Source organism: Myotis daubentonii, chromosome 3 (assembly GCF_963259705.1).
Source record: "Myotis daubentonii chromosome 3, mMyoDau2.1, whole genome shotgun sequence".
NCBI lineage: Eukaryota > Metazoa > Chordata > Mammalia > Chiroptera > Vespertilionidae > Myotis > Myotis daubentonii.
The window spans coordinates 39,185,745-39,205,029 of NC_081842.1; the positions used below are offsets into that span (position 1 = coordinate 39,185,745).

At 42.6% G+C, this 19,285-nt stretch overlaps 1 non-coding gene across 1 annotated transcript; it reads right to left on the minus strand.

Annotated features, from left to right (window-relative positions):
* Positions 1-17,621: 17,621 nt before the first annotated feature.
* On the minus strand, positions 17,622-17,728 carry LOC132232026 (U6 spliceosomal RNA). The gene has a single exon (XR_009452190.1). It is a non-coding gene; the product is annotated as a U6 spliceosomal RNA (small nuclear RNA).
* Between the last annotated feature and the right edge of the window lie 1,557 nt (positions 17,729-19,285).

Below are 19,285 nucleotides of genomic sequence, written 5' to 3' on the forward strand. Positions count from 1 at the left end.
GAGGCCCTTTGCCTCTGTTCACTCTTGTTCACCTTCCCTTCATTATGTTTTTCTTCAGGCCACTCCCTCCCTATAGGCAGCCTCTTTCTTTAAATATAACAAGACTATCAAGTCTAAGCAGCAAAAGACCACATCTGCCCCTACAGACATCTTGTGCCACGGAACTAACAACATTAATTGCACACATTTCACACAAAGATTCAGGTTTCTGACTTCCCTTAAAAAAAGAAGAAAAAAAATAGGAAAAAGGACTAATTAGCTGGACAGTTCACAGTCCTCAGTTGATCACGGTCTCTGCCCAGCCTGGGTCCCTCGGTTCTATTGTTAAAGGTACTGTGTTTGTAACCCCAGTTTTAAGGTACCTCTATAGCAGTGGTTCTCAACCTTCCTAATGCCGCGACCCTTTAATATAGTTCCTCATGTTCTGGTGACCCCCAATTTCATTGTTACAAATTGAACATAATTTAAGCATAGTGATTAATCACAAAAACAATATGTAATTATATATGTATTTTCCAATGGTCTTAGGCGACCCCTGTGAAAGGGTCTTTCGACCCCCAAAGGGGGCGCGACCCACAGGTTGAGAACCGCTGCTCTATAGGATCAATCACTGTTCTGAGCCACTGCCCTTGTTCAGTGGTTAACCCTCAGAAAGCAATCCTTCTTTCTCGTATCCAGGTTCAAGACCAGAGTAGGATATCTCCCTGTTGGCCTTCTGTCTGCATTTGCACCATCTACTGATGAGCTGGTTAAAGCCATGAGCTAGAATGCGTTTGCTGAAGCAAAAGACACTGAAGCTCAAGCCTTGGGGAAACATAGCAGAAAAATGAGAGGAGGAATAGAAGCCTCTTCAGAATGGGTTCCTATTTGCTCTTTTCTTTCTTTTAATTTTTTCCCCCTTAACATTTCCCACCCACAGAGTTGAGAATCAGTGCTCTTTCTGGAGCAAAGTCTCTGCAGCCTAAAGCCCTGAAGCAAATCATTTTCTAACCCAAAGTTTCCTGCCTCGATTCTCTTGCTGAAATTTTGCACACACTTGCCTTGTCACACACTGACGTTACTGACATAGGCATGTGCTCAACTATCCCCGTGTGTAAGCTGTGCATGGGCTAAGACCCGAATTATTTTTGGTCCCCATTACAGATGTTAGCCTATGTTCCATTTTTAACTCTGACGTAGGCACATGCACTGGTTGCCCAGGAGACATGAATCTGGGCAAACCAAGGAGAAGAGTGCCCTCAGGGAGGGCAAATTTTTTTCTCTGTGGCCCTGCTCACCCACAGCCTCCAGCCTCACCTTCCCACTCCTGTCCCCCATCCACAGAGACCCATGGTAAACACACCACCACAGGGGTATGTGGGCACAGCTGACCCACACTGGGTGGCAACAGCCGGGACAGTGGAGGTTCCCTGATCTCCCCTCCTCTTGGCTGCACTGATCCAGCAAGTTCTGCCTGCTCAAAAGAGCTATGTCTGGCTCCTCCGACTGTTCAAATCTCATTAAACACTCTCAGTACCAAAAACCAACCTTTTGTCACGTTGCTTCCCATTGCACTTGTCCTTGTAGTTGACTTATGTGTTTGATTCATGTCTGCTTCTCTCACTATGAGGACAAGGGCCCATATCTGCTTTGTTTGTTTGCAGCGTCTAATATACTCCCTATCAAGAGTGGGCACTCAACAACAACTGTGTAAGTGAATATATCCTAGACCAGTGATGGCGAACCTATGACACTCGTGTCAGAGGTGACACGCGAACTCATTTTTTTGGTTGATTTTTCTTTGTTAAATGGCATTTAAATATATAAAACAAATATCAAAAATATAAGTCTTTGTTTTACTATGGTTGCAAATATCAAAAAATTTCTATATGTGACACGGCACCAGAGTTAAGTTAGGGTTTTTCAAAATGCTGACACTTTACTTTTTTATAATGCCGAGCTCAAAAGGTTCGCCATCACTGTCCTAGACCATTGGCAGTGGAAAGGACCTTAGCTAGCATTTGGTCAACTTTCCTGATTTGATGAGTGAGGTGAAACTATTCTTCAAAATCACATGAATCTTCACAAGGGCCATAGGCTCTGAAGTCAGAATGCCTGGGTTCATATCCGGGCTCTATCACTTACTTAATGTCTCTGTCTGTGCCTCAGTTTCCTCATCTGGAAAATGGGAGTAATTATATCAGCCCATAGAGTAATTATGAGGATAGGAAGAAACTTATAAAGTGCTTAAAATAGTACTTGGTAAATAGTAAGCCTTATATATGTGTTTGTCTAAAAAAAAAAAAAGTAGAATTTTCTGTTATGATGGAAAGGTTCTACACTATCCAATATACTAGCCCACTAGACACATGTGGCTACCAAGCATTTGAAATGTGGCTAGTGTGACTGAGGATATTAATTTTTATTTTATTAGAATTTGAATTTAGACCACTCTGATGGACAGTCAAGAGCAGGGTTCCTGCCCAACTGGTGTGGCTGAGTGGTTGAGCATCGACCTATGAACCAAGAGGTCCCTGGTTCAATTCTTGGTCAGGGCACATACCCAGATCCCCAGTAGGGGGCATGCAGGAGGCAGCCAATAGATAACTCTCTCTCATCGATGTTTCTATCTATCCCTCTTCCTTCCTCTTTCTCTAAAAATCAATTTTTTTTTTAATTTTGCAATATTAGGGGACCAGGCGGGCAAGTCCCAAAGGACTTCCAAAAAAAATCAATTTTTAAAAAAACATATATATATATATATATATATATATATATATATATATATATAAAAGCCTAAGTGACCGTTGCAACAGAAACAACCAAATGGACGATCAAACAGGCTGCGTGGGGCGACCAGGCCAGCAGGGTTAGTGAGGGCTGACCAAACGACTGAGCAGCAAGCTGCATGGGGCGATCAGGCTGGTGGGGGGTGGGGGGCAGTGAGGAGCGACCAGGCTGGCAGAGGGGGGCAGTAAGAGGTGACCAGGCTGGTGGAGGGGGCAGTTGGGGGTGACCAGGTCAGCAGGGGGGGGGCAGTTAGGGGCGATCAGGCAGGCAGGCAGGCGAGCAGTTAGGAGCCAGCGGTCCCAGATTGTGAGAGGGATGTTCGACTGCAGGGATCGGGCCTAAACCAGCAGTTGGACATCCCCCAAGTGGTCCCGGATTGAAGAGGGTGCAGCCTGGGCTGAGGGGACACCTCCCCCTGTGCATGAATTTCGTACACCGGGCCTCTAGTATAGGCCCGGTGTACGAAATTGTTTTTTAACCATGTTATCATTTACTCTATTTTCTCCTAATTATCTTTTTATATATAAAAAGAGCAGGGGTCCTTGCAACAGATAAGTCATCATGGCTGATAGAATCAGCTACTCTTTAAGCCCAGGGAGATCCTTTTGAGCCTAGTAGCACAGCCTTCAGTAAGCCAAGAAACTCCCCACATCCTTATTTGGCTCAGGCCTCCCAGGCCAGGCACCTGACATCAAAGTAGCACTGCTATTCTATCAGGTAGCTGGGCAGGTTTGCATGCCCCATTAGAACTGTGGTTGAATAAACCAATTAAGAGCATCTTTTTTTTTTAATATATTTTATTGATTTTTTTTACAGAGTGGAAGGGAGAGGGAGAGTTAGAAACGTGGATGGGAGAGAAACATCGATCAGCAGCTTCCTGCACACCCCCTACTGGGGATGTGCCCGCAACCGAGGTACATGCCCTTGACCGGAATTGAACCTGGGACCCTTCAGTCCGCAGGCCGATGCTCTATCCACTGAGCCAAACTGGTTGCAGCTTTCCTTTTTCTTTCAGGGCCATACACCGAGACGCTAAACATAACCATCTACAGATTTAAAAAACTTTCAAAGCTCTAACATGAACACTTTTTCTACGAGTTTTAAAATATATATTCTTCAAGAACATTTAAAAATGCTACTTTTGAAGAAGTCTTTCTCCATATGTAGCGCTGTCTACTGCCATTAAAAAAAAAAAATCAATCCAAGAAAAAGGCAAGACCTCAACTGGTTGGATTCCAAATTAAGCTACAGCTTGAGCTAAAAATAGCTTGCCAGTGTTAAGAATCTGTTCTCTGAATTTCAATGGCTTGTCTCTCTCCCAGAGGACAACATTCACTGTGTTCTATGGCAGGATAGGACTCTGGGAAAGCACACTTCATGTTTTGTCTGGACTCATTTCTACTTTGTGTTCAGAGTAAAAGTAACCAACCATAGTTTTAGGTTCTACACATATGCGCTGTTAAGCATAATGAGCATAAATATTTATAGCTTTTCTTAGCACAAGGTGTGCATGTGTATGTTTGTGTGTGTGTGTAATTCAGCTTTGTGTAGATAATCCTAAAGGTATGCATAAGGGCCAGAAGGTACATTCTGAAATAGATTTTACCTTTTTTTGTTTTTTAACCATGTTATCATTTACTCTATTTTCTCCTAATTATCACTGAATGATTCTATGCTTTTTAATTTCAAAAACAATTTCTATTTTTTCTCTGGAACTCTGGGATAGCTTTCCATGTGGTAGTAAAGACCAGAAGAAGAGCCCAGCTGGTGTGGCTCAGTGGCTGAGCATCTACCCGGGAAGCAGGAGGTCACTGGCTCGATTATGATTAGGGCACCTGCTGGGATTGCAGGCTCGATTCCCAATGTGGGGTGTGCAGGAGGCAGTCCATCAGTGATTCCCTCTCATCATTGATGTTTCTCTCTCTCTCTCTCTCTCCCTCTTCCATCCTCTCTGGAAATCAATAAAAATATCAATGAAATATATTATTTTTAAAAGACCAGAAGAAGAAAATGAGTTTCAGGCTCAATATGTGGTAAAACATGGTATTTCAAAATGGATTGCATTACACATACTTTAATACCACAGAAAGTAGGAGTGTATGTACCGCAGGTGAGGATACAGCAAGGAGGTGGCCATCTGCAAGCCAAGGAGAGTGGCCTCACCAGAAACCAACCCTGCCAGCACCTTGATCTTGGACTCCCACCCTCGAGAACCATGAAAAATGCCTTTCCTGTTTACGGCATCCAGTCTGTGGCATTCCGTGGAGGCAGGCCTAGCAAAATGATACACAGAGTTTAGCATTTGATTTAGACCATTTCTTGGTTCTTAGTAAAGAATAGACTTTCAAATGGTCACATTTTTAAACGATAAAACTGTTCCTACCCCTTCATGCTTTGCTTTTCTATTTAAAGAAGTGAGGTTGGTTGTTTCCATTGCTGTGTTTTATTTAGTACAACCGCCTGGTATTGAATACCTGTTCATATTTACAATATGCTAACTTCTATACAAATATTCAAAAGTCATTCTTATAGCACACAGTGAGTTCAGGTAAAATGGCTTAATAATAGCAATAAAGTTAACAAAGTTGTTAGCACCGAGGGCTTACACGGTAGCAGACACTATTCTAAGTGCTCTTCTTATATTTAATCCTCACAACAATCTCGTCAGGTGCCGGAGTCCATTCATTGTCTTCACTAGCTGAGTTTAGACAGAGACCCCCAAAAGCTAGTAACCTTTGAGTCCTAGCAAAGGTCAGGACTGCGCACCAGCCAGTTAATCTAGGAACCACCCAGTTAATTTAGGTAATAATAGTTGAAGCATGCCCACCTTAGTTCCCTTAATTCCTTAGATACTTATGATCCTTGTTGATTATTGTTGATCAGATACTCTGCCTATCACTGGAAATCATCTACTGATGAGCTAATCAGATACTTTGTCTATTCCTGGAAATTGTCTGCTAATCCGTGTGTCATTGAAACCTCCTTACCCTAAGGCAGGGGTGGGCAAACTTTTTGACTCGAGGGCCACAATGGGTTCTTAAACTGGACCGGAGGGCCGGAACAAAAGCATGGATGGAGTGTTTGTGTGAACTAATATAAATTCAAAGTAAACATCATTACATAAAAGGGTACGGTCTTTTTTTTTTTTTTTTAGTTTTATTCATTTCAAACGGGCAGGATCCAGCCCGTGGGCCGTAGTTTGCCCACGGCTACCCTAAGGGCTACTCCAGATCAATAAAAGATTGGAGCGGCCTGAGCAGTGGTGGAAGTCCTTCGGGACTTGCCCGCCTGGTCCCCCAATATTGCAAAATTATCTCGTGTCTTTTTCTCTCATTTGTTGTGCGGCTCCTCTTTCAGATACCAAACCAAGTACAAGAAGGTTGAGCAACTTGCCCCAGGTTTTAAAGCTAGAAAATTCAGAACTGAGAGTGATACAAATAGAATTGGCCTAGTTCACCTAGACATCTGTCCTTATTATTAACATCCTAAAAGGAAGTGTTACTATTTGACAATTTGTTTTGGTTTTTTTAAATTTTTTTTTAAAAATATATTTTATTGATTTTTCACAGAGAGGAAGGGAGAGGGACAGAGAGCTAGAAACATCGATGAGAGAGAAAGATCGATCAGCTGCTTCCTGCACATCTCCTACTGGGGATGTGCCCGCAACCCAGGTACATGCCCTTGACCGGAATCGAACCTGGGACCTTTGAGTCCGCAGGCCGACGCTCTATCCACTGAGCCAAACCAGTTTCGGCGACAATTTGTTTACTTTCAGATGCAACTCAAAATTTAAGTAGAATATAAGTTCTGTAATGAAACAGTGCTGCACGTGGCGTTGTGAGTCAACAGCAAGATATGAGTATTTGGCTTCAAGCTGAATTTAAGATTTCTTTGCCTCTCTCCACCCCAGTATCACTGAAGAGAAAACATGTTACATTCCAATTTGCAGTTATCTGACCAAAACATCCCTCACAAAATTCTAATTTTTAAACCAAACATGGAAGTTTCTGGGCCCATAAAGCTAAGGACTACTCTTATGACCCCTGAGAGCCATGCTATAAAGCTGTTTGAATGGTCTATTGATCTCTCTCTGGCACATCTCTATTTTATTCTCTCTCTAACTCAACACTGTCTTTATTATCTTTACTGCAAAAGTCTGAACAGTGCTTCTGTGCCAAGACCCTGTCAAGTTACCTGCTAGACTGAATTTTCTAAGTCTGGTGTACAAACTTTGAAAACCAAAGAACAAAATCTTCTTCTCTCTTCTCCTTGTTGAGTAGTTCCTTAGGTGATAAATAAATTATAATGTGACACACATAGAAGATTCTCAATAAATAGTTCTGAGCTGTAGAAAAAATATTCTTGGCACCATTCCCAGAATTAACAACAAAAAATTTAATTTTATATTTGAATGGTACAAATGGGTGTCGTAAAATAGGGAACATAAAGAGGCGTAAGGGAAATGGAGGAAAATTCTGTGAACAATTTTTTAAAATGTTTTTATTGATTTCAGAGAAAGGAAGGGAGAGGGAGAGAGAGATAGAAACATCAATGATGAGAGATAATCATCAGTCAGGAATGTGCACCGACTGGGAATCGAACCGTGACCTCTTGGTTCATGGGTCAATGCTCATCACTCCTGAGCCACACCGGCCAGGCCTGTGAACAACTCTTTAAACTCAGAGGATTACAATGCTATAAGTATGTGCACTGTTCTGGGAAAAGGGTCTTCAGCATTTAAGTAGTTAAACGTGGAGTGAATGCAGCAGCAGCTGGAGGGAGTGTTTACAGTGCAAGGCAGGAAGTATGGAGTCAATGACTTTTGCTAGCTGGAAAGAGTGGCGGAGAAGGGGGAGGGAGAGGAGAGAGGGTGCCTGCAGGGGAAGGTTTCTCGTTGTTCTGGGCCTGGAAGACTCTCTTACAAACTGAAGCCAGATATTGGCCAGAGATCCTCTCCCATTGTTGCAGAAAGGATGAAAACGTGCTGAGTGGAGATAGAGTGAAGCCAAAGTGGGGAGATACAGGCATTGTGCCCAGAATACATTTGGAACTTCCAGCATTTGTATGGAGGGACATAAAAATAGAAATTAAGAGGCTTAGACATCTAGAAATACAATTGATAAAGACTTCTTAAATAATAATCACAATATCTACCATTTATTTAGCAATTTTTACATGCCAAGAGCTGTGTTAAATATTTTATAATTGTTATCTCACTCAATTCTCAAGAACCCTGTGAGGAAAGTGTTTTAGAAATTATTCATTTTATAAATGAGCCTACTGTGGCTTTGCAGATTAACTAGTTTGCCCAAAATATAAATTTAAATAGTTTGCCCCTGTCAAAGTACAAATCTTTAAAAGTTAGAAACATGATCTTTATACAAATATATTTGTCCAAGATTTACTTGCCTCATTTATGAAGAAACAAGCTGGTTCAAAAGGGGAAGATAGGAGACTGTGTGTTTGCGTGCGTGCCTGAGTGCGTGCCTGCGTGCATGTGTGTATGTCTTAGCAAAGGAAGGAAAGAATGCTGAGTAGATTGCAAAGTAAGATAAAGAATAGAAAACTGACTAATGTTCCACAGCACAATAAAACCAAAAGATTTCTATTGGACATGAATAATTTGTATCTCTAGTAGATAAAAATAATTTGCACCTTAATCATCTAGATTCTAGAAGTATATATATATATATATATATATACATATATATATATTAAGTATATATATTAAGTAAGTATATATATATTATTGATTTCAGAAAAGAAGGGAGAGGGAGAGAGAGATAGACACATCAATGATGAGAGAGAATCATTGATTGGCTGCCTCTTGCACACCCCACACTGGGAATTGAGCCTGCAACCCAAGCATATGCCCTGACTGGGAATCGAACAGTGGTTAGCAGGTTGATGCCCAACCACTGAGCCAAACCAACTTGGGCAAAGTTAACATCTACTTTTAAAGACATAGAGTCCTAAACAATGAAACATAGTAGAACAAATAAAATTGCATCCCCTAGATAATCAGTGCTCTCAGGTGGATTTATTAGGCAATCTTGTCTACAACACTATCTAAAAGAACTTCCCGTAATGATGGAGATGTTTTACAGCTGCACTGTCCACTAAGGTAGCCACAGGCCACACTGAACACTTAACTAAGCCCTTAAAATGTGACTAGTGTGACTGAGGACCTGAGTTTTAATTAATTTAAATGTAAATAGTCACACATGGCTAATGAATACTATACACACATAGCTAGTGACTGCAATATTGGGATTGTATCAGATGACACAATGCTATGCCTTTGAAAGAGCACATTCTACAGGTCATTCATATGAGTAGTAAATTTTGAGAAACACTGTTGTATGTGATACTAATAAAAGTTGTCTGTTGGCCAAATTTTAAAAAGCACTGCTCCAATCCATGCTCTTCTAGCATCTACTCTTTTTTTAAAAAAATGTATATATATATATATATATTTTTACTGATTTTGGAGAGGGAGAGAGATAAAAACATCAATGATGAGAGTGAGTCATTGATTGGCTATATCCTGCACAACCCCACACTGGGGATTGATTGAACCGCAACCTGGGCATGTGCCCCAACTGGGAATCAAACCATGACCTCCTGGTTCATAGGTCGATGCTCAACCACTGAGTCACACTGGTTGGGCTAGAATCTACTTTCTAAAAAAGGCAAAAGTGGCTGTATTATTAATACCATTGAGCAGACAGGTAACTGAGGGTCAAGTGCTGAAGGCAACACATTTAGTCAGTGGTAAAAGTTGGGTTTGAACCCAAGAGTGTCTGTGTGAAATCTCAAATGCCCACAGAGGCCTGGTAGGTCAAACAGGTCAAGTGGTTTGATCATAAAACAAACTAAAAGCAGCAAGTCTACATTCATTTGCTTATAGTCTAGAATTGCCAGATCTCATAATTCTTTCAGGAAAATCCATATTTCTGAACTTTTATGTAAGTATTCTTTTTTAAATTTTATTTTATTGTTTAAAGTATTACAAATAGTAGTCCATATGTCTCCTTTTTCTCCCCATTGACCTACTTCCTGGCCCCCCCTACCCTCCCCCCCTCCTTCCGGCACATGCCCTCCCCCCTCCCCCCCCCACCCTGTGTCTTGCATTCATTGGTTATGCTTATATGCATGCATACAAGTCCTTTGGTTGATCTCTTACCGCCCCCCAACCCTCCCCTGCCTTCCAGCTATAGTTTGACAGTCTGTTCGATGCTTCTTTGCCTCTGTATCTATTTTTATTCATCAGTTTATAATGTTCTTATGTAAGTTATTCTTGGTTTTTGAAACCCTGTACTATAGACCAAACAAAACAAGCATGCAGTTCTAATATGGCCCATAGGCCACCCGTTTTCAATCCTGGCTAGCTCAACCGTGTACAAGCTTTCCTCTTTGCCCTGTTGCTTCTTCTTCTTTTTTTTTTTAAATATGTTTTATTGACTTTTTACAGAGAGGAAGGGAGATAGATAGAGAGTCAGAAACATCGATGAGAGAGAAACATCAATCAGCTGCCTCCTGCACATCTCCTACTGGGGATGTGCCCACAACCAAGGTACATGCCCTTGACCGGAATCGAACCTGGGACCTTTGAGTCTGCAGGCCGACGCTCTATCCACTGAGCCAAACTGGTTTCGGCTGCCCTGTTGCTTCTATAGGGCACTGGGAGCAGGGGTTTGGCCTCTCCAGGCCTTCCCAGGCAGAGCCAAGGGCTTCTCACCTTTCAATATTTGTCACATAACCCTAAATGATTATTTATACGTTTGTCTTCTCAGCTAGAGATTGCAAGTGTCTGGAGGAGAGGACCATCTACTCAGCTATCTATTGCCAGCACAACCCCTGGCCAACAGAAAGCATTTCATGCAGGCTAGTTGAATGAGCATGCATAAAAGTAAGAAGTGAAAATAAACAGAGTGGCGATGAGCCATTTCTTCATTTTCACTTTAAATTTCTATGGGTCAAACTGATTTATTTCCTTGTTGTTGTTTTGTTGTTGTTGTTTTTAAACCAAGGCTCAGACTTCCACACAAATATTACAAAGAATAGTTCAGAAGAAATAATCTCAAAATAATAATGGCTACCATCTTTTTCAAAGCCTGTTCTGTGTAAGGTTCTTCCTTATTTCATCCCTCTAATAACCCAGTGAAGTGAACATTATCTTCTCTCTTTTACTGAAGAGAAAACAGATTCAGAGTTGTTAAGTAATTAGCCCAAGGTCACACAGCTCTCAACTCTGTTGCTTGCTGTATTAATTCTCTGTGAGCTCCGCGCAGTAGCTCCCTCTGTACTTGTTAAGTTTCCCTGGAAAAAGGCCACTCCTTTCCTTTGGTGAGAAGACTGAGAGAGCAGAGAAGGAAGGTGCCAGGGCAGGTCCTTAGAGGAGGAGAGGCTTTCTTAGAGGGAGCTGTCTGACAGAAATAAGCAAACCAGGCAGGTGTGAGGCTGGCTGTGGAGGTGCAGAACTGGTGTTGGGGAAGCCAGACAGGAGATCTGAGCTGGTCACACTACAGGCAGGAAAGCCAGAAAAAGAACCCGAAGCCAGAGAATCCAGGAGGAATGGGAGCGTAGGGAGGGGCGGGTAGTGCCTGCGTCAGAGGGGCCTACTGGTTTTCTTCACATGTCTCTGAAGCTTGGTGCGTGGGAAAGGCGCAAGAAGGCTCAGACACTGGTTCAGCGCAGAGCCAGGCACCGGTGGGTGCAGGGGCTCGATCAGTGCTCAGCGACAGATTGACTTTCATGAAGTTGCCCATAGGGATTCATGAAGAGATGCCTCCTACCCTTAAAATTCAAACAAAACAGAGGTTAGAAAATTGGAGGAAGCTAACACAACCCAGTGGGTGTTTCAAATAGTAATCTCCCCCTCCCTTGCCCTTTTCCCACACCAGCAATTTCTCCATCCCATGAGGATGTTACCATTCGACACATATTAATCCATTCATTGAAGAATCTACACTAATAAAAGAGAAAAATGGTAATTGGCGTACGATGCTACCCTTTTCATTGGCTAATCAGGGCTATATGCAAATTAACTGCCAACTAAGATTGGCAGTTAACTGCCAACAAGATGGCGGTTAATTTGCATATGTAGGCACAAGGCAGGGAGGCAAAAGGGAAAGCAGGAAGAAGCCCCCTGCCACTGACAGTGATCGGAAACCCAGGGGGGAGCTAAGAGCTGGGGGGGCAGGGCAAAGGCGGCCCTGGGGCCACCTTTGCCCTGCCCCCCAGCCATGATTGGAGAATCAGGTGCCAGTGATAGCAGGAAGTAGGGGTGGAGCCAGCGATGGGAGCTGGACACGGTCAAAGCTGGCAGTCCCAGCAGCTAGGGGTCCCTTGCCTGGGCCTAAAGCGAAGCCCACGATCGCGGGGCCGCTGCAGCTGCGGGTCCCCGCTGCCCGGGCCGGATGCCTCAGCCAGAGGCGTTAGGCCTGGGCAGGGGCAGAGCCTGCAACCGCGGGGAGCTGGGGGTCCCCTGCCCAGGCCTGACACCTCTGCCAGAGGCCTCAGGCCTGGTCAAGGGGCCGATCCGGTGATTAGTGATCGGAGGGTGATGAGGGTCAACTCCTCTGGCCGAGGCATCAGGCCTGGGCGGGGGGCTGAGCCGGGGATTGGGGGGATATGACGGTCCCCTTGCCCAGGCCTGAAGCCTGGGTCAGAGGCGTCAGGCTTGGGCAGGGGGTGGAGCAAGCGATCAGAGGGAGATGGGGGTCCCCTGCCCAGGCATGATTCCTGGGCCAGAGGCCTCAGGCCTGGGCGGGGGCCAGAGCCAGTGATCGGGGGGAGTTGGGGGTCTCCGTCCAAGCCTGACACCTCTGGCGGAGGCGTCAGGCCTGGGCAAGGGGCTGATCAGGTGATCAGAGGGTGATGGGGGTCAACGCCTGAGGGCTCCCAGTATGTGAGAGGGGGCAGGCTGGGCTGAGGGACACTCCCCCCACACACACACACACACCCAGTGCACGAATTTCGTGCACCGGGCCCCTAGTCAAACTATAACCTGCTTGAATGCACATGAAATGTTGATTCCTCTAAAGAAAGACATTATGAAGCTGGAGAAGTTCCAAAGTAGAAATTTAAAAAAAATAATGATAACAAGGAGAGAGAATGGCCTCCAGGGCTTGAACTCTGAGCCCAAGGTCTGTGGTGAAGACTCAGGAGAGGGGCCCGATCTAGTCCTAGGAAGTCGGGAAAAAGGTGACCTGTGGGATCAGACATAGAATTTTTCATAACATTCCATACCAAATGGGCACATGATTTGAAGCTTGAGTCTTACATTTAAGATGCATAAAAAAACCTTATGCTACAATCTTACACTCTTGGTACTAAGTTTATCGAATCTTTTACCCAAGAAGTGGTTAAGGCTGAACATAGAAATTGTCACCAAAAATGGTTTATATTCAGTCATGAAATCCACAATGGGTTATTAAGAGAATCTAAGAGATATAAAAGTTGGAGTCAGTGTAATGTGACATTTCGGCGCCGTTGGAAACATATCAATTAACCATGTTGATTGATAACTCCCAAATTATTCCTTAACTAATTTAGTAAGATCACTTACTTTTCAAGAAATATGAAATATTCCTTTTTGAACAGATCCCGTTTTTTCCCCTGCCTACCACTGAGATAAACTAGGTCTTTCTACTGACTTTACCAAAATGATTTTATGAAATACAACCAGCACCTCCAGCAACTCCTCACCAGATAAAAACTGTAGCATAACCTTAAAAGTCTACATACTGTTTTCTAAAGACCCAGTAATTAAAAGCAGAGCTGCAAAAAAGGGGGGTGGGGTGGGAAGAGTTCTTTACTGTGAACTTTTGTTTTTCTGTGAAGTAGGATTTTATCAAACTGAATGTGTTATGAATTTTAAATATATTTGATGCTGAAAGGGAAAAAATAAGTATGCTGTCCTTTCTTGCAGGCTTGTCTTTAGATGTGTCTGGTCATTACCTTGGCAACCCTTACAAATGCCAAGTGACGTCAAGAAAAGAGGAAAAACACTGCTGAGAGCATACCCTCCATGCATTATAGATCATCCCGGGGACTAGCATTCTTAGGCACATGCAAGCACTAGATGGATTTAAGATGAGCACAAGAAATCTTCCACTTTGCAGACATTCTTCATACACTTTTTAAGGACTTAGAAATCTGAAAAGAGCATCTTTGAGTTTTTAGTTTAAGCAAAACACAATTCAGCTATTGGCTTAGTTGTTCTGTCTCAGTAACTGCCAAGTCCACCAAAATGTTGGCACTGTAAATCTCATAAACAAATGGAAACTGCCTTTTTCTTTTGAAAGTATATTTTCCCAACAGTTTATTATATAAAAAAAAGTTCAGTTATAGAAAGTTGAAAGAATTTTATAATGATCACCTATATACCCATCACCCAAAGTCTTCCATTAGTATTTTACTCTACTGGCCTTATCACATTTTCTATCTATCTATCTATCTCTCTATCTATCTATCTATCTAGCTATCTATCTATCCATCCATCCATCCATCCATCCCTTACCTATACCTTCATCCATCTCAGTTTTGATGCATTTCAAGCAACAAAATTGCAGGCATGAATATACTTTACCCTAAATATCATTAACTAGAGTTCAATAGGTTTTCTCTTGATACATTTACAAACAATGAAATGCTCAATTTCAAATGTATTTTTGCTGAGTTTTTTCCAAAAAAAGCATAAAAACTCCTATCAAGATATAAAACATTACTGTCACCCCAGAGAGCTCCCATGTGCTTCTTCCCACTTAATCCCCACCCAGCTCACTCTCCATAGGCAACCACTCTTCTGATTTATGAGAGTGTTGTTAAGAGCCTTGTATGGGGCTGATTACTCCTAAGAGTCTCCTCCCTTGAACTGTCCCACAGTCTTCATCATCCCTTAGATTACAAGCGCGCATGCTCAGTGCATGCAGTATTAGAGTGCCCAGCATTTACTTTTCCCTAACTTCAACCATGTATTCACGACACACCACTTTCAGGGATAAAAGGCAACATCAGAACAGGCTACATACTTTTTGAGGCTCAGTGAAAAATGAAGATGCAAGACCCTGGTTCAAAATTTATTAGGAATTTCAAGATGGTGACAGCCCAGCATTAAACTAAGTGCAGGACCCTCTGAGCATAGGGCCTCTTCCGTTGCACAGTTTGCACACTCATGAAGCTGGCCCCAGTCAACACAGTTTTTCTTCTGGAAACTGAAGTATTTAGCACAGCTTTATAAAGAAAAGTAACAAAGGCAAATGACTTAGAACCTAGAAATTCGTAAGTATCTCTGGATCCGCCAATTTGCAGGCTTGTCTGAAGAAGACAGCTGAAGTGGGTAGCAAAATTGTCTCTTAGGTTTCCTTTCCTTCTTTAGTCACTGAATCAGTGGGTATCTTTATAAACAAAGTTATGTTGAGTTAGTAAAGGTTAACGGTTTCCCAGAACTACATATCATGAAACTAGCTACCTCCAGACCAGTCATCTCTGTCCTGGTTGTAATTATGCAAAGAAGTCACCATATTTACATTTTAATTCACTAGCATCTTAGGGAACATATTTAACTAAAATTAAAAGCATTTTTCTATTCAAAAAGTTAAAAAACATCTAGAAGAAAATAAAAACAACTTGTAATCTTGAAGCAGTGTAGTAAGACAGTGGTTGCCTTTCTGTCTGGAAATAACAAAACATTTTTAAATGATGACCAAATGGTTGTCAAATATACTCTTCTTTTTTTAAGTTTTGGGACCACTTTTTTTTTTTCCTTTATTGATTAAGGTATTACAAATGTGTCCTTATCCCCCATTGTCCCCTCATCCCCCCAGTCCTGCCCTCACCCCCCTGTTGTCTGTGTCCATTGGTTAGGCTTATATGCATGCATCCAAGTCCTTTGGTTGATCTCTCCCCCTTACCCCACCCTCCCCTACCTTCCCTCTGAGGTTTGAGCATCTGATCGATGCTTCTCTGTCTCTAGATATGTTTTTGTTCATTGGTTTATGTTGTTCATTATAATCCACAAATGAGTGAGATCATGTGATATGTATCTTTCTCTGACTGACTTATTTCACTTAAAAATACTCTTAAACAACACCTAACAGAGCAAGTTTCCCTTGATTAGGGAGAGCTTCTGGGTTGGTGAACATGTGGAGGTGCTGGGAGAGTGGCCGCCAGGAGAGGGCATGGGAGCTCCGCACACTTTTCCTGTACCTTGCCCTGTACATCTCTCCCATCTGACTGTTTCTGCATTCAGCTGTTGACCCAAGAACATACAAACCTGCCTCTCTCCTCCCTTTAAAGTTTACTCCCTTAGTCATTAAACCCTCAGGGCAATTAGGTTGTGGTCAGCTTCAGATAGACTTAGAAACAAAGCCTCGGGTCTTAACAACATGACCATTTTTCTTTTTTTGTATCTTTTTTTTTTTTTTGCAACTTCCCCAAATCTCCAGAAAGATCAGATTTGCTTATTTCTTATTCAATAATTCTAGTCTGACATCATGTAGATAAAATCACAGCATTTTCTTAATTCAGGAGAAGCCAGTTGTGGGTTTAGAAGTTGCGTGTGTCTTTCAAATGACTGCAATGCTCTCTGGTTAACAATGAATCAATAAAATGTTTAGCCATTCTATCCTTCACACAGTTGAAATCCCTTATTAATGGCAATGCAACAGCCAAGTGAGGAGGTTCTTAGGGCAAGGTTTTAAACATAGAGCTTCTGTTGTCTTGAAGCTTGGGGCTCCAGCGTGTCAGTACGTAAAAGCATTCTGAATTCCTCAACCTGGAAGCTCCCAGTCAAAATATTTAACAATTAGTATGGTGTGGCCCAATTGATCAAATTGTAAGTCAGCCGTAGTAGCCAAGCCAAGTTGTGGAGTTGATTTTTTAGTAGCTGGATGGTAAGGGGAGGTCCAGGGGATATGGTGAAGGGCCAACATAGTGGGTAGCAGAGAGGTACTTACTTGGTGGATTTCAACAGTGGTTATATAACAACTAGAGGCCCGATGCACAAAATTCGTGCAAGAGTAGGCCTTCCCAGCCTGGTGGCTGCCTGCATCCCATGGCTGTAGCCCCAGCTACATCCAGAAGGATGTCTGATCTAATTAGCATATTACGCTTTTATTAATATAGATATACTAGAGGCCCAGTGCACAAAATTCGTGCATGGGGGGAGGTCCCCTCAGCCCAGCCTACACCCTCTCCAATCTGGGACCCCTCAGGGGATGTCTGACTGCCAGTTTAGGCCCGATCCTGGGGATTGGGCCTAAACCGGCAGTTGGACATCCCTCTCACAATCCTGGACCGCTGGCTCCTAATCACTCACCTGCCTGCCTGCCTTGTCACCCCTGCCAGCCTGATAGTCCCTAACTGCCCCCCTTGCTGGCCAGGTCGCCCCCAACTCTCCCCCACCCCTGCCAGCCTAGTTGTCCCCCACTACCCCCTGCCAGCCTAGTCTCCCCCAGCTGCCTCCCCTACCTGCCTGGTCACCCCACACAGCCTGCTTGTTCAGTCATTTGGTCGTCCCTCACTAACCTCCCTGCTGGCCTGGTCGTAGGCAGTCATCTTGTGAGGGTGTGAGGATCAATTTGTGTATTACCTCTTTATTATATAGGATATGGGTGTATTGGGATTTCAGCCTTGGGGATGTCCCTGTTGGTCCATTGGCTTACTTGGCAGGTGAATCTTAGTAGCCCATTTCCCTGATTAAGTCAGGAAGTAGGCTTATAAACCAGGTTAGATTAATCAGAGATCTTCCCTATGATTTTTCTATTTGGAACTATAGGAGCAGCACCTCCCCACCTTCTCCCTCATGCTCCCCACTATCTATTGCATTCTTTTTTTCTTTTTTTTTAAATACGGAACGCTTCACGAATTTGTGTGTCTTCCTTGCGCAGGGGCCATGCTAATCTTCTCTGTATCATTCCAATTTTAGTATATGTGCCACTGAAGTGAGCACTCTATTGCATTCTTACAAGACTACCAAACCAGGATCTTTCAGGGTTCTGCTTACTTTCAGAGTGTAGTGGGACAGTAGTTTTTCCAGATTTATGGTCCTTTTCCTCCAGGGTCTCCCCACATCCTTTTTAGAAAATAGTCTTTAGAGAAGTTTTAGGTTCTAAAGTATAGAGATTTCCCATATACCCCCTGCCTCCACATATGCATAATCTCCCCCTAAATGCCAACATCACGAACTAGAGTGATAAATTGTTACAATCAATGATCCTACATTGTACCTGAAGCCCATGGTTTACATTATGGTTCACTCTTGGTATTTTATATTCTATGGGTGTTGACAAATGTATAATTGCATGTATATATCATGATTGTATATTATAAAATAGTTTCACTGCCCTAAAAATCCTCTGTTTTTTTACCTATTCATTTCTCCCTCTCCCCTATTCCCTGGTAACCACTGATCCTTTCTAGAATGTCATGTACTTGGAATCACATAGCATGTTGTCTTTACAGAGTGGCTTCTTTCATTTAGTAATATGCAGTTAAGTTTCCTCCACATCTTTTCATGGCTTGATAGCTCATTTCTTTCTAGTGCTGAATAAATATTCCATTGACTGGTTGTACTACATTTTATCCACTTATTTGTGAAGGGTATCTTGGGTTTTTTTCAAGAGGGAAACATCTGTGTGCAGGTTTTTGTGTGGGTGTAAATTTCAACTCATTTGGGTAAATGTAGGGAGTGGCTCTAGAGTTAAGCCTTGGATTGACCTGTGGCAGAGCCACAAACAAGTCCCAGCTTAGAGGGCAGAGCCCTCTGAGCATAATTAAGCTTGACCTTATGGCTGCCCCTTAGATCCTTCCTGGGTAGCTAATGGGCTGTGGGAGATACAGCAAGTGCTGCCAAAACAAGTGAAACTCACAAGAACATTGTAACTACAGTGACCACTACCTTATTTTTCTCTGACTATAAAATAAAGCCTCAGCTTGCTAGCTGGATCCTTCTCTGTGGCCTCATCCAGGCACAGGAAATCCCCCAAGCCCCAGCTATATTCTCTTTGTCTGTCTTTTCTTTATTCCTTCACCACACCTCCTCAGGCTCACTGAACCCTTGGTTGTGCTGGCACAGCACAGGTAAATACCAAGGAATGTGATTGCTGTATTATATAGAAAGAGTATGTTTAGCTTTATAAGAAACCACCAAACTGTCTCCTAAAGTGGCTGTACTATTTTGCATTCCCACCAGCATGAGTGTTCCTGTTGCTCCACATCCCTGTCAGCACTTAATGTTGTCAATGTTTTGGATATTGGCCATTCTAATGGATATGTAGTAGCATCTCGTCATTTTAATTTGCAATTCCCTATTGCATATGCTTATTGTCATGTGCTTTTTGTCATCTGTATATCCTCCTTGTTTAGTCATCCTTTTCATATGTGTATTTGTCATCTATATATCTTCTTTGGTTAGTCATCCTTTCAGGTCTTTTGTTCATTTTTTACTCAAGTTTCTTCTTCTTTTATGATTGAATTTTAAAAGTACTTTGTATATTTGAGATAACAG